This window comes from Salvia miltiorrhiza, chromosome 3 (genome assembly GCF_028751815.1).
Source record: "Salvia miltiorrhiza cultivar Shanhuang (shh) chromosome 3, IMPLAD_Smil_shh, whole genome shotgun sequence".
NCBI lineage: Eukaryota > Viridiplantae > Streptophyta > Magnoliopsida > Lamiales > Lamiaceae > Salvia > Salvia miltiorrhiza.
In genome coordinates, this window is record NC_080389.1 from 40,561,400 (window position 1) to 40,574,857 (window position 13,458).

Genomic DNA, 13,458 nt, shown 5'->3' on the forward strand with positions numbered 1-13,458 from the left:
GGCATACCACGGTTTCGGTATACCGTATCATGTTTCGGTATACCGCACTTATACTGTGTTCATTTTTGTATCGATGATATTTATATTCTCATATTTGTATATATATATATATATATTCATGTAAATATAGTGTTATAAGTTAGATGTAATTTATTGTAGAACAATAATCTTAGTTATATAATATAAAATATAACTATATAATGCACAAAATGTGAATATTATATCATAACTATGTTATAAATTCATGTATTATATTTTGTTTATTTTTTTATCATTTGATTATATTTATAAGGTGAATATTATATCATAACTATATGAACTATATTTTGTTTATTTTTGTATCATTTGATGATATTTATAAACTCGTGTACTTGTATATATTCATATAATATAGATTAGAAACAATAGGGCCGAATGGCCCTATTCAACATACAACATCAAATTTTGTCCACCATTTGAAAAAACATAAATTTTGGCCATTTTTTGTATGTCATGACTATTCTACCCTTCTCCCTCTCTCCTCTCTCTTTCTCATCTTCGATCCCTCTCTCTCTCTCTAGAAACGGCAGGTTGCGCGGCCTCTCGGCTTCTGATCTCCTCGGGTAGAACTCGCAGCTGAACTGGCGGCGGCCGTCGACGATGATGAGCCGACCGTCGGGGAGGATGTGGTTGGTGGCATACCAGCAGCGCAGGGCGAGGACGGGATTGATCTCCTGCCAGTCGCAGGAGGCGTCAGCGGCAGCGTAGGGCTTGTAGAGTTGGGCGGCGCGATCGTCGTCGATGTAATCGCCGGTCTGGAGGACGGTGCCGTTGGGGAGGACGGCAGTGGAGGAGCACCAGGTGTCGGCAGATCAGATCTGATTTGTAGGCGGCGGCGGTAGATCTGATCTGCAGATCTGATCTGATGAGGCGACGGTGGATCTGATCTGATTGTTGCGCCGCCTCCTCCATCGGCAGATCTGATCTTCGCCTCCTTCGATTTCAGTCATTCACAGATCTGATTTGATCTGATCTGTGCTGCACGTATGGCACTTATGGCACTATTAGTGCCATAAGTGCCATAAGTGCACACTTCCCCTTAGGGTTTATATATTTCATTTAGGTTTAGATTATCCATTTGGGGTTTAGATGTTTCATTTAGGGTTTAGATTATCCATTTAGGGTTTAGATGTTTCATTTAGGGTTTAAATGATGTTGTTGTTTCTGTATTTGTGCTGCACGTATGGCACTTATGACACTAATAGTGCCATAAGTGCCAACGAAAATCCAAAATAAAACCAAGTAAAATGGTCATTTGGGCACTTATGGCACTAATAGTGCCATAAGTGCCAACGGAAATCCAAAGTAAAATTTTGGCACTTATGGCACTATTAGTGCCATAAGTGCCTAACCCGACCCGGCATGCGACCCGCGTGCCTGATCCTACCCGGTCCGCCTCATTAAGGGTAAAAACGTCCAATCAATAAATATGGCCAAATTTTGTGTTTTTTCAATTTGTGGCCATAAATTGTGTTTTATGCTTCATTTTGGCTACTGCAAAATTTTACTCTATAGATTATATACATCATTTTATAAATTTATCAATATTTTTAAAAATATAAATATAAAAATATATATTATTTATATATCTTAAAACTATAGATTTTGATACGGTATATACTGTGATTTTCGATATACCGATATATACCGACAATTGCGGCATATCAGAACAAGTTATTATACCTTAATACCTTGTAAATACTGTTAATAAGGTATCATACATTATTCCGGTATATACCTTTAATACGGTATTTATTGATTTTTTCGGTATATACCTCGGTATCAGTATATATCGGTATTCCCCGCTATTTGAAAAATTCATACCTTTACTTTACCGTAAATTTTCGGTACGGTATCATACTTTACCGAAAAATTTGGTATACCTTAAATTCGGTATTTTATGGTATTTTTCGGTACGGTATAATCGGTATACCGAGTTTTCGGTATCTTTTTCCAGCCCTGGTCCAGTATATGTAGACGTCACCCAAGCCAACAAATGTTGACCAAACTTCGAGGAAAATATATTGCATTTTATTGGAGTAAATGGGCTCACTTAGCCCTTCCAACTTAATAAAAGGAAAAAATGTCCACTCAAATTAAAACATGGAAATAGTAGCCTTTAAGACTTTTTTACCCTTATTTGAATTTTTAATAATTTATAAAAACTGAAAAATTAAATCCTATTTTGTTCAATTAAAAATATAATTAAATCAAATAAAATTACATCACAAAATTACCATATCAAATTTACCACACCCAAAATTCACACTCAAACCCTAACATCTCCCCATCGCCTTTGAGTTCTCACGCCTCCGCCGTGACGTCGACATCCGACGCCGGCCGCCCGTTCCGTCATTGTCCAGCAGCCGTAAAACCCCACGGCTGCCGCCTCTCCTCTTCTCTCCCGCTGGGACGTCTGAACCGGCGCCGTCTCTCAACGGCTGCCGCCTTTCCTCTCCTCTCCCACGCTGCGACGTCCGAACCGGCCTTGTGTTCATGGTTACACGGAAATATACTTGTTTACACACAAAAAACGATAGTTACACACATTATCAATAGTTACACACTTTATTCGAGTGTTACACACAATTTCAGAAGATAATGTGTGTAACAGTGCAAAATTTGCACTGTTACACACATTATCTTCCGAAATTGTGTGTAAACGTGAAGTTTGAACCATTACACACATTTGTGGTCGATAATGTGTGTAATGAAGTATTTTGAACGGTTACACACAATTTGGGAAGATAATGTGTGTAACAGTGCAAAATTGTGTGTAACACTCGAATAAAGTGTGTAACTATTGATAATGTGTGTAATTATCGTTTTTTGTGTGTAAACAAGTATATTTTCGTGTAACCATGAACACAATGCGAAAATCACAAATCAAGAACCAACAACAACAAGAATATTCACTAATACTAAACCAAATCAACCAAATCTCGTTGTTTGAACATCATTACAAAGGGGATTAACACATCCCTCTATTATCAAGATTTACCCAACAAAATTTCAAAACACTTTTTTTCAAAAACCTCTCGACAAATTCCGTGTTATGAGAGATTAGGAGGATGTGACTTACCGGAAACGAGAGGAACAGAAGCAACACGGCCTTGGAGACCGCCTCACGAGACCGTCGGAAAGAGGTCGCCGGAAAAAAAGCCGCCGGAGACGGTGGTAACTTGGGGAAGAAGATGGTAACTTTTTTTTTTACCCAAATATGATTTAACCCAAAATCTAGGTTTTGTTTTTTGTTTTAACTTTTTTTGATTTTACTATTTTGTGAAATTTTCGAAAATTAGTAAAAAAACTAATTAATCAATATATATTATATTAAGGGTAACTTTGTCAATTCAACACTAAAAAGGCTACATTTTTCATATATTTATCTTCATGGACATATTTTCCTACAACTAAAAGGTTTTGGCTAGAGTAGGGGTTTCACTCCATTTTATTGTTGCTAAGACATTGTGATGAAATTAGTTGTAATTATCGGCGCAATATAAATGGTATATGCACTTATGCAATGAACAAAATATACATTTTATTAGTAAAAAAATAAAAATTAAAAAAATAAAAATAAAAATAAAAATAAAAATAAAATAAAGATAAATAAAAATAAAAAAGTACTAAAAATCAACTTATTTAAGGAAGAGAGAGATAATAGTTTTTTTTTAAGATTTCATTTTTAAGAAAAATATAATTTTTACATTTTAAATCCAATATGTACATATTTCAAATTAAAACTCTTATAATGATCTATTTTGATATGAATTTTAATACTCCCTCCGTCCACGAAATGAGTACCCATTTGTGGACGGCACGGGTTTTATAACTAGCTGAATTTCAAAATTTTAGAAAATAAATGAAATATAAAAATAAAAAGATAAAGTAAAGGAAAAATAGTATCTAAATAAATCTTAAATTTTATTATCATAAAATTGCCACTCAATTTTAAAATTTATTTGAAATTAATTTTAAATTGAAAATTGTCATTTTAATATATTATAGATTTTCGCTAGCGAATTTGTCGATGTGATTTTCTATCATATAGTTATTGCATCTTATTATAAATTGTAATATTCATAATAATTTATTATAGATGTAAAAATATTATTATGCAATAAATTTTTAATTAATGTTTGTTACTTTCTCTGCCCCATTACAAATGTCACATTATTTTTGGGCTTGAAGATTAATGAATGTGTAATTAGAGCATCCATATTGGTGACTCGTTTAGCTTACTCGAGTAAGCTAGAGATCGAGTCACCCCACTGCAGCCCCCCTTTACTCGAGTATTACTCGAAAAGTCAAGTAATACTCATTCTCTTAAATGTTGGGCGCGTGTCATTCACGCAGTTCTTTAAAAAAATAGTAATAAGAATTTGCTTATTTCAACGGCTTTATAGCCGATTTTTGTACTCCTTCCGTCCGCTAAGATTATGTAAAATTGTTTGGGCACAAGATTTAATAAAATTGGTGATGATTTTGATGTAGTGGAGAAATGGTCCGACCACTTTATGAGATGTGTGGTTGAGATTGAATTTGGGGTGAGTATTTTGTAAATAAAGAGTGTTAGTAAGGATAAAATATTAAAGAGGATGGTGGGACCATTGCCTTAAAAGGAAAGTGAGATAATCTTAGCAGACGTCCGATACACTAATTTTTACATAATCTTGGCGGACAGAGGGAGTATTTTTTTTCCCCCCTTTCCTTTGTTTCTGGAACTGAATTCAATTCATCACATTTATATCAGTTGCTATAATTTATATACGAAAATCGAGTTTTTAACGATAATTTTTTATCACCAAAATTATAAAATTCATTTTTTTTTTCAACTTCAATCATACGGCTATTCAGTTTTTTTTTTTCTTCCTCTTTTCACTCAAATACTGATTTAGCCGATTTATAATTATGTCTTTAGTTTTTTTTTTTATGTAATTTGTAGGTTTTTAAAATTAATGCAATTTTAATTTTAGGTAATTTTGTTATTTAAATTTATGCAATTAAATCTATATAATCTATATAAAAGATGAGTTTTCTCTCTCCATCTTTTCTCTCCATTTTTTTCTCTCCCTTTTCCTATTAATTTTTTACTATTTTATTCTCTTTTTTATTTATAATTTTAATTCTTTTCTAAACATCGTCAAATTTATTTTATGAAAAAACATTCAATGTGCATCTTAATTTAAGTTCTACAGAAGATCTTTAATATGGTATAAAAATCATTAAAAATGAATTTAAAACGAATAGGTTATTAAAATTTTAAAATGCTTTATTTTCTTTTTCTTTGTTAAAATTTTACAACTTTTTGTTTATGTTATGTATGAAAATATTTATTTATTATTATGTGAAATTCTCTATAATAATAACGTGTAATATTAATATTCATTATCAAATAATTTAATAACTAAAATTATCATTACACTTTATAAATAATTGAAAATTGCATTTATAAATTTAAACCATATTTTGCATTTGTTATATTTTGTTTCTGTTTAATATTTATATTTACTTATTTATTTAAACATATCGTTTAATTCAATTTTGCCGTGCATCGCACGGATGGACGTCCTAGTTTAAATGAAAAATGCAAAAATCAAAATTAAAAAGATCAAGTAAGAAATCAAGTCATCCCACTGTGGCCTCCTTACTCATTGTGGTACCCCCTTCTATCAAGTAAGCTATCAAGTCATCTCACTGTGGATGTTCTTAGTAGATAAAGTGAGCTGGTGGAGAGAGAAAAAATGTACTCATATTTGTTAAACTAGAAATATAGAAAGAGTAAGTGGTGGACCATTTAATTAATTAGTTTTTTAATTATTTGTCAAAAAGAAATGAGACATTTGTAATGCCAAATCCCATTATGGAAAGTGGAACATTTGTAATGAGACAAAGAGAGTATTAAACTTGAAATTCAAAAGAATCATATAGCCTAATTTTAAAAATAAAAAATATACAAAAAAATATTTAATTTTTTAAATTGAATTAGTAAAAGCTTAATCAATTATCTTGAACAAAAAATATAATAAAATAAAACTAAAAAAACTATAAAAATTTGATAGTGGACATCATTTTCTTGACAAATTTGTGCCTCAAATTCTTTCGTCCATAAATTGGAATTAATCTATAATTAAAATGGAAGCTATGATAAAATCATCCTTATGAAATAGAAGATGTCAAATGGTGATGAGCAATTCGATATTTTAGAAAAAGTTGTTTCTTTCTTCTAATAAACAAATAGGATGTCAAATGTAAAGTGACTGCAAATTAAATTCAAAATCGACAACTAACATCGTAGTCAAATGAATTCAAAATCGACAACTAACATCATAGTCAAATGAGAGATGCATGCATGTTTTATCCCAGTCGGGGAATCAAGTATTCTCGTTAAATAGCCACCTCTTATTACAAAAATGATTAGAGTCCTAAATTTATTAAACTGACAACTAACCATAATTCAACTGGTAAGATATTTTTCACACAATTAATAAATTAAAAATTGGAGTCATCGCGGGAGAAAATGAGTAACTATGATCTTCTTTAAAATAAATCTACTATACATGTAACACCCCAATTTTCATAAACTTTTCAATATAAAATTTTTGAAAAACTAATAGATAAAATAAAATTTCTTGAATTATAAAAGTTTAAATCAATTTAAATTCAACTCAAACTTCTATAAAATTACTAAATCTCTAGTCATTCTCGACTTCCATGGCCGCCTCAACTCCAGAACTGCAAAACTGAAAAGATAAGGGATGAGCATATTGAAAATATACTCAGTGAGGAATATAACAAAATATTCATATACGTCACATATATAATCAAATCACGTCACTACAAAAAAACGTACGATTACCGACGGCATTTTGCCGTGCCGTCGGTAACAAGACACGGCCGCCGGTGATAAAGGTTACCGGCGGCAACTCGCGTCGCTAACCGGCTCGTCGGTAACGCCATTACCGACGGCGATCGGCCGCCGCCGGCAATTAACGGCGGCGAAGCCGCCGGCATTTCCGCCGTTAAATACCGCCGTTGAACGGCGGAGAGTTGCCGAAAAATTACCGACGGCAAATGCCGTCGGTAATTAGCGGCGGCGAGATCACCGTCGGTAATTTCCACCGGACGGTGGTGGCGCACACGCCGGAGTTGTTCAAGGTATTACCGAGGGCAAAATGCCGTCGGTAATTACCGACGGCATTTGCCCTCGGTAATATTTTTTAATTTATTTATTTTATTTATTTATTTATTTATTTATTTATTTATTTTATTGTATATCCACAATTTATTTCGGTATTTATACAGTATTGCATAATTTAGACGAACTTCCCAGTCGGTCACCCATCTTAGTTGTGCTCTAAGTCAAGCACGCTTAACCTTGAAGTTCTTTTCGAATGGTCACCAGTACAAAACACTCGTATTATTGATATATATAGTATCTATTAATTCATTTAAAGTCTACTTCAATATACAATATCATATATATTCATAACCTTAGAATATGTCGAGATGATATACAAAAAATGTTGTTAATTACGGATTGGGCTCGTTTCCGTTCTTATTTTTATGTCGGACAAATATTTATTAATTAATTTATTATTAATTTTCGATTTTTTTTTTATCAATCTAGTTTATACATCATTCATAACCTTAGTGTTGATTGATGAGTGAATCACTAATCAAATTAACATTCTTAAGTTATAATTATAAGATTCTTACTAAGAATCTTGAATTCTTAGTAATAATCTTGGATTAATGATGATTGATGAGTGAATCACTAATCAAATTAGCATTCTTAAGTTATAATTATAAGATTCTTACTAAGAATCTTGAATTCTTAGTAATAATCTTGGATTAATGATGATTGATGAGTGAATCACTAATCAAATTAGCATTCTTAAGTTATAATTATATGATTCTTACTAAGAATCTTGAATTCTTAGTAATAATCTTGGATTAGTGATGATTGATGAGTGAATCACTAATCAAATTAGCATTCTTAAGTTATAATTATAAGATTCTTACTAAGAATCTTGAATTCTTAGTAATAATCTTGGATTAGTGATGATTGATGAGTGAATCACTAATCAAATTAACATTCTTAAGTTATAATTATAAGATTCTTACTAAGAATCTTGAATTCTTAGTAATAATCTTGGATTAGTGATGATTGATGAGTGAATCACTAATCAAATTAACATTCTTAAGTTATAATTATAAGATTCTTACTAAGAATCTTGAATTCTTAGTAATAATCTTGGATTAATGATGATTGATGAGTGAATCACTAATCAAATTAGCATTCTTAAGTTATAATTACAAGATTCTTACTAAGAATCTTGAATTCTTAGTAATAATCTTGGATTACTGATGATTGATGAGTGAATCACTAATCAAATTAACATTCTTAAGTTATAATTATAAGATTCTTACTAAGAATCTTGAATTCTTAGTAATAATATTAGATTAGTGTTGATTGATGAGTGAATCACAAATCAAATTAACATTATTAAGTTATAATTATAAGTTTCTTACTAATAATCTTGAATGCTTAGTAATAATATTAGATTAGTGATGATTGATGAGTGAATCACTAATCAAATTAACATTCTTAAGTTATAATTATAAGTTTCTTACTAAGAATCTTGAATTCTTAGTAATAATCTTGGATTAGTGATGATTGATGAGTGAATCACTAATCAAATTAACATTCTTAAGTTATAATTATAAGATTATTACTAAGAATCTTGAATTCTTAGTAATAATATTAGATTAGTGTTGATTGATGAGTGAATCACTAATCAAATTAACATTATTAAGTTATAATTATAAGTTTCTTACTAATAATCTTGAATGCTTAGTAATAATATTAGATTAGTGATGATTGATGAGTGAATCACTAATCAAATTAACATTCTTAAGTTATAATTATAAGTTTCTTACTAAGAATCTTGAATTCTTAGTAATAATCTTGGATTAGTGATGATTGATGAGTGAATCACTAATCAAATTAACATTCTTAAGTTATAATTATAAGATTTTTACTAAGAATCTTGAATTCTTAGTAATAATATTAGATTAGTGTTGATTGATGAGTGAATCACTAATCAAATTAACATTATTAAGTTATAATTATAAGTTTCTTACTAATAATCTTGAATGCTTAGTAATAATATTAGATTAGTGATGATTGATGAGTGAATCACTAATCAAATTAACATTCTTAAGTTATAATTATAAGTTTCTTACTAAGAATCTTGAATTCTTAGTAATAATCTTGGATTAGTGATGATTGATGAGTGAATCACTAATCAAATTAACATTCTTAAGTTATAATTATAAGATTCTTACTAAGAATCTTGAATTCTTAGTAATAATATTAGATTAGTGTTGATTGATGAGTGAATCACTAATCAAATTAACATTATTAAGTTATAATTATAAGTTTCTTACTAATAATTTTGAATGCTTAGTAATAATATTAGATTAGTGATGATTGATGAGTGAATCACTAATCAAATTAACATTCTTAAGTTATAATTATAAGTTTCTTACTAAGAATCTTGAATTCTTAGTAATAATCTTGGATTAGTGATGATTGATGAGTGAATCACTAATCAAATTAACATTCTTAAGTTATAATTATAAGATTCTTACTAAGAATCTTGAATTCTTAGTAATAATATTAGATTAGTGTTGATTGATGAGTGAATCACTAATCAAATTAACATTATTAAGTTATAATTATAAGTTTCTTACTAATAATCTTGAATGCTTAGTAATAATATTAGATTAGTGATGATTGATGAGTGAATCACTAATCAAATTAACATTCTTAAGTTATAATTATAAGTTTCTTACTAAGAATCTTGAATTCTTAGTAATAATCTTGGATTAGTGATGATTGATGAGTGAATCACTAATCAAATTAACATTCTTAAGTTATAATTATAAGATTCTTACTAAGAATCTTGAATTCTTAGTAATAATATTAGATTAGTGTTGATTGATGAGTGAATCACTAATCAAATTAACATTATTAAGTTATAATTATAAGTTTCTTACTAATAATTTTGAATGCTTAGTAATAATATTAGATTAGTGATGATTGATGAGTGAATCACTAATCAAATTAACATTCTTAAGTTATAATTATAAGTTTCTTACTAAGAATCTTGAATTCTTAGTAATAATCTTGGATTAGTGATGATTGATGAGTGAATCACTAATCAAATTAACATTCTTAAGTTATAATTATAAGATTCTTACTAAGAATCTTTCTTAGTAATAATATTATATTAGTGTTGATTGATGAGTGAATCACTAATCAAATTGACATTATTAAGTTATAATTATAAGTTTCTTACTAATAATCTCGAATGCTTAGTAATAATATTAGATTAGTGATGATTGATGAGTGAATCACTAATCAAATTAACATTTTAAGTTATAATTATAAGTTTCTTACTAAGAATCTTGAATTCTTAGTAATAATCTTAGATTAGTAATAATCAATGTTTAAATTTTCACTTGTATTTCAATATATATTTGACTATAATGTTTTTGTATTTTTATCTTTGATCAATTTATTAGATGATAAATGAAAAAAAAATAAAAAAAATAAAAAAAAATAAAAACAAAATAAAATTAATTGCCGACAGCATTTGCCCTCGGTAATTAGCATTTGCCGTCGGTAATTAGCGGCGGAAAAATGCCGTCGGTAATTTTGGCCGGACGGCGGTGGTGCTATCGCCGGATGTCACCGGCGGTGGTGATCAGCGGCGGCCGGTTGCCGCCGGTAAATACCGACGGCAATTGCCGTCGGTAATAAATAATATATATTTATATTAATATATATTTCGCATTAGCGGCGGCCCGTTTTGCCGTCGGTAATGCGCCGGTAATAGTCAAAAGGCGGGTCCCCTTTTTTGCCGCCGCCGTGCCGTCGGTAATTGTCGGCGGCGGCGCCGCCGTCGGTAGTTTTCGTCGCTATTTACGCATTTTTTTGTAGTGCGATATCATACTTGCAAATATACGCCAAGAGACCGGAGCCCTTGACAAACATAATCATAGTTTGAGTCGATGGCTTAAGTTCAATGACCAAAGACATACATAGATGAATGGCTTAGGTCCCATGATCAACTTATCAACATAGATCAATGGCTTAGGTCCCATGATCGCAGATAACATAATAGATCAATGGCTTAGGTCCCATGATCGCACATAACATCATAGATCAATGGCTTAGGTCCCTTGATCGCACATAACATCATAGATCAATGGCTTAGGTCCCATGATCGCACATAACATCATAGATCAATGGCTTAAGTCCCATGATCGCACATAACATAATAGATCAATGGCTTAGGTCCCATGATCACACATAACAACATAGTCATAAGATGCACGTAAACAAGTAATCAAATGCGATAATAAAAACATATATAACCATATGAATAAGCGCAAAATTTCTCACCTTAATGTCGAAACTTATAAATTCAATCAAATCCGAAAAGAGGATCCTCATTGCACCACACCTAATTAAATAGATAAAACGTTTCAATATGAATCCTAACTATAACTTAAACTAGAATCTTAAGAACAAATCTGTATAATCGTATATTTATAAATATAACCAATTCTAATCATATATATATATATATATATATATAATCATATATATATATATATATATATATATATAAGCATAAGCAAATACCAAAATTCTATTGATGAAAACTTTTAAAGAACTAAACTACTCTTAGAAAAAAAAAACAATAAAGCCATCAACTTATAATAGAATATGTATATATATATATACGAAACGAAACCATCACCTTTGATGTGATTTGGAAAAATTAATAATAGTAATACTAATAGAAGTCAAACTAACAATATAAAACCTTAACAACAAATTTTCGAAACATCCATAGATTTAAAAGTAGTTGAAACCTTTTCAGAAAAGTTTAATCATGAATCAATACTTGGTAAAATAATTTAGCACCCTTCTAAGAATAAAAAAAAATTACCAAAACAATGCGATCAAGCCAAAGGAAAGATGAGAAAGCTTGAAGATTAGAAAAAATTATAGGGAAGGTATTTTCTGCGTATGGGTGTGTGTTTTGGGGTTTGAAAATAGATCTCTTATTTATACTAATTTCTAAAGAATGTTTGATAAGTATAAAAATTATATTTTATGTATATCTCCTACTACGATAAAAAAATAAAGATGATAAAAGAGTTCTAGTTCTAATAGGAATCGAATTAATAATAATAATAATAATAATAATAATAATAATAATAATAATAATAATAATAAAATTAATGGTGCATATCTAAATCTATCATGTAAATATCTAAAAATAATAAACTACTAATAATTAAACTTATATAATAAATCTAAATATTTGGGGTGTTACAATACAATACATGTGTGTTTACTTTTTATCCCCTCTAAATAAATGGATAATATAATGAGGTATAAATTTATCACTTAAAATGAGAACCACATTTTTTATATCTTGTTTGGTTTGAAGGATAATATATTTATTCACTTCTTATAAGTTGGTATAAAACTTTATCACCATTTTTTAGGTATAAAATTATCCATTTTTCAAGCGATAATGAGCTGCTTGAAAAATTATACAGCCTGCCCAAATTTTAAAACTTGATTGATTTAAAAATTTGATTCAAATTTAAAAAATATTTACTTAAGTTTATTGTTTTCTCCACATTGTAATTTTTTTGTAATTTTTTAACATTTTATAAAAAAATTATTAATTTTTTTGTAGTTTTTGTACTTTTGAAAATAATAAAAATTAAAAAGATTATAAAAAATTACAAAAACTGCAATGTGAATAAAATAATAAAACTAAGTAAATTCTTTTTTATTTTGAAACAAAATTTAAATATAATTATTTTTTAAATTATTTAATCTTATCTTTGTCCGGACAAATTTTGTCCAAATAGCATTATTGTTAATTAATCAATGGATTAATTGCCTATGAATATGCCTATAAATAGTGAAGAAGTTATTACATATTTGCTTACATAATAAATTCCCAATTCTGCAACTGAGGAAATTTCTTAAGCAACAAACAGAAATTGGCGTGGGTATCCAAAAGGTCTCAAAAGTCATAACCTACAAACTTTGCTTTTGTTTTCTCTATTTCGTCTGTTCTATCAACTTCAGAAATTTCCGCTGATCAAATTAAAATCGGATCAAATAAAGGATAAATAAAAAATAAAAAAAATCAAGTACCATATACCAATGATTTTGCTTCAAACATAATATTCGACAGTTCAATTTGAGTGAGATACGCAATTTTATTTGTTCCGTATACGTAATAATATTATTCCTTTTATGAAGTCTTGTAAAAATGAATATATTCTAAAAAAAAAAAAATTAACAAAAAT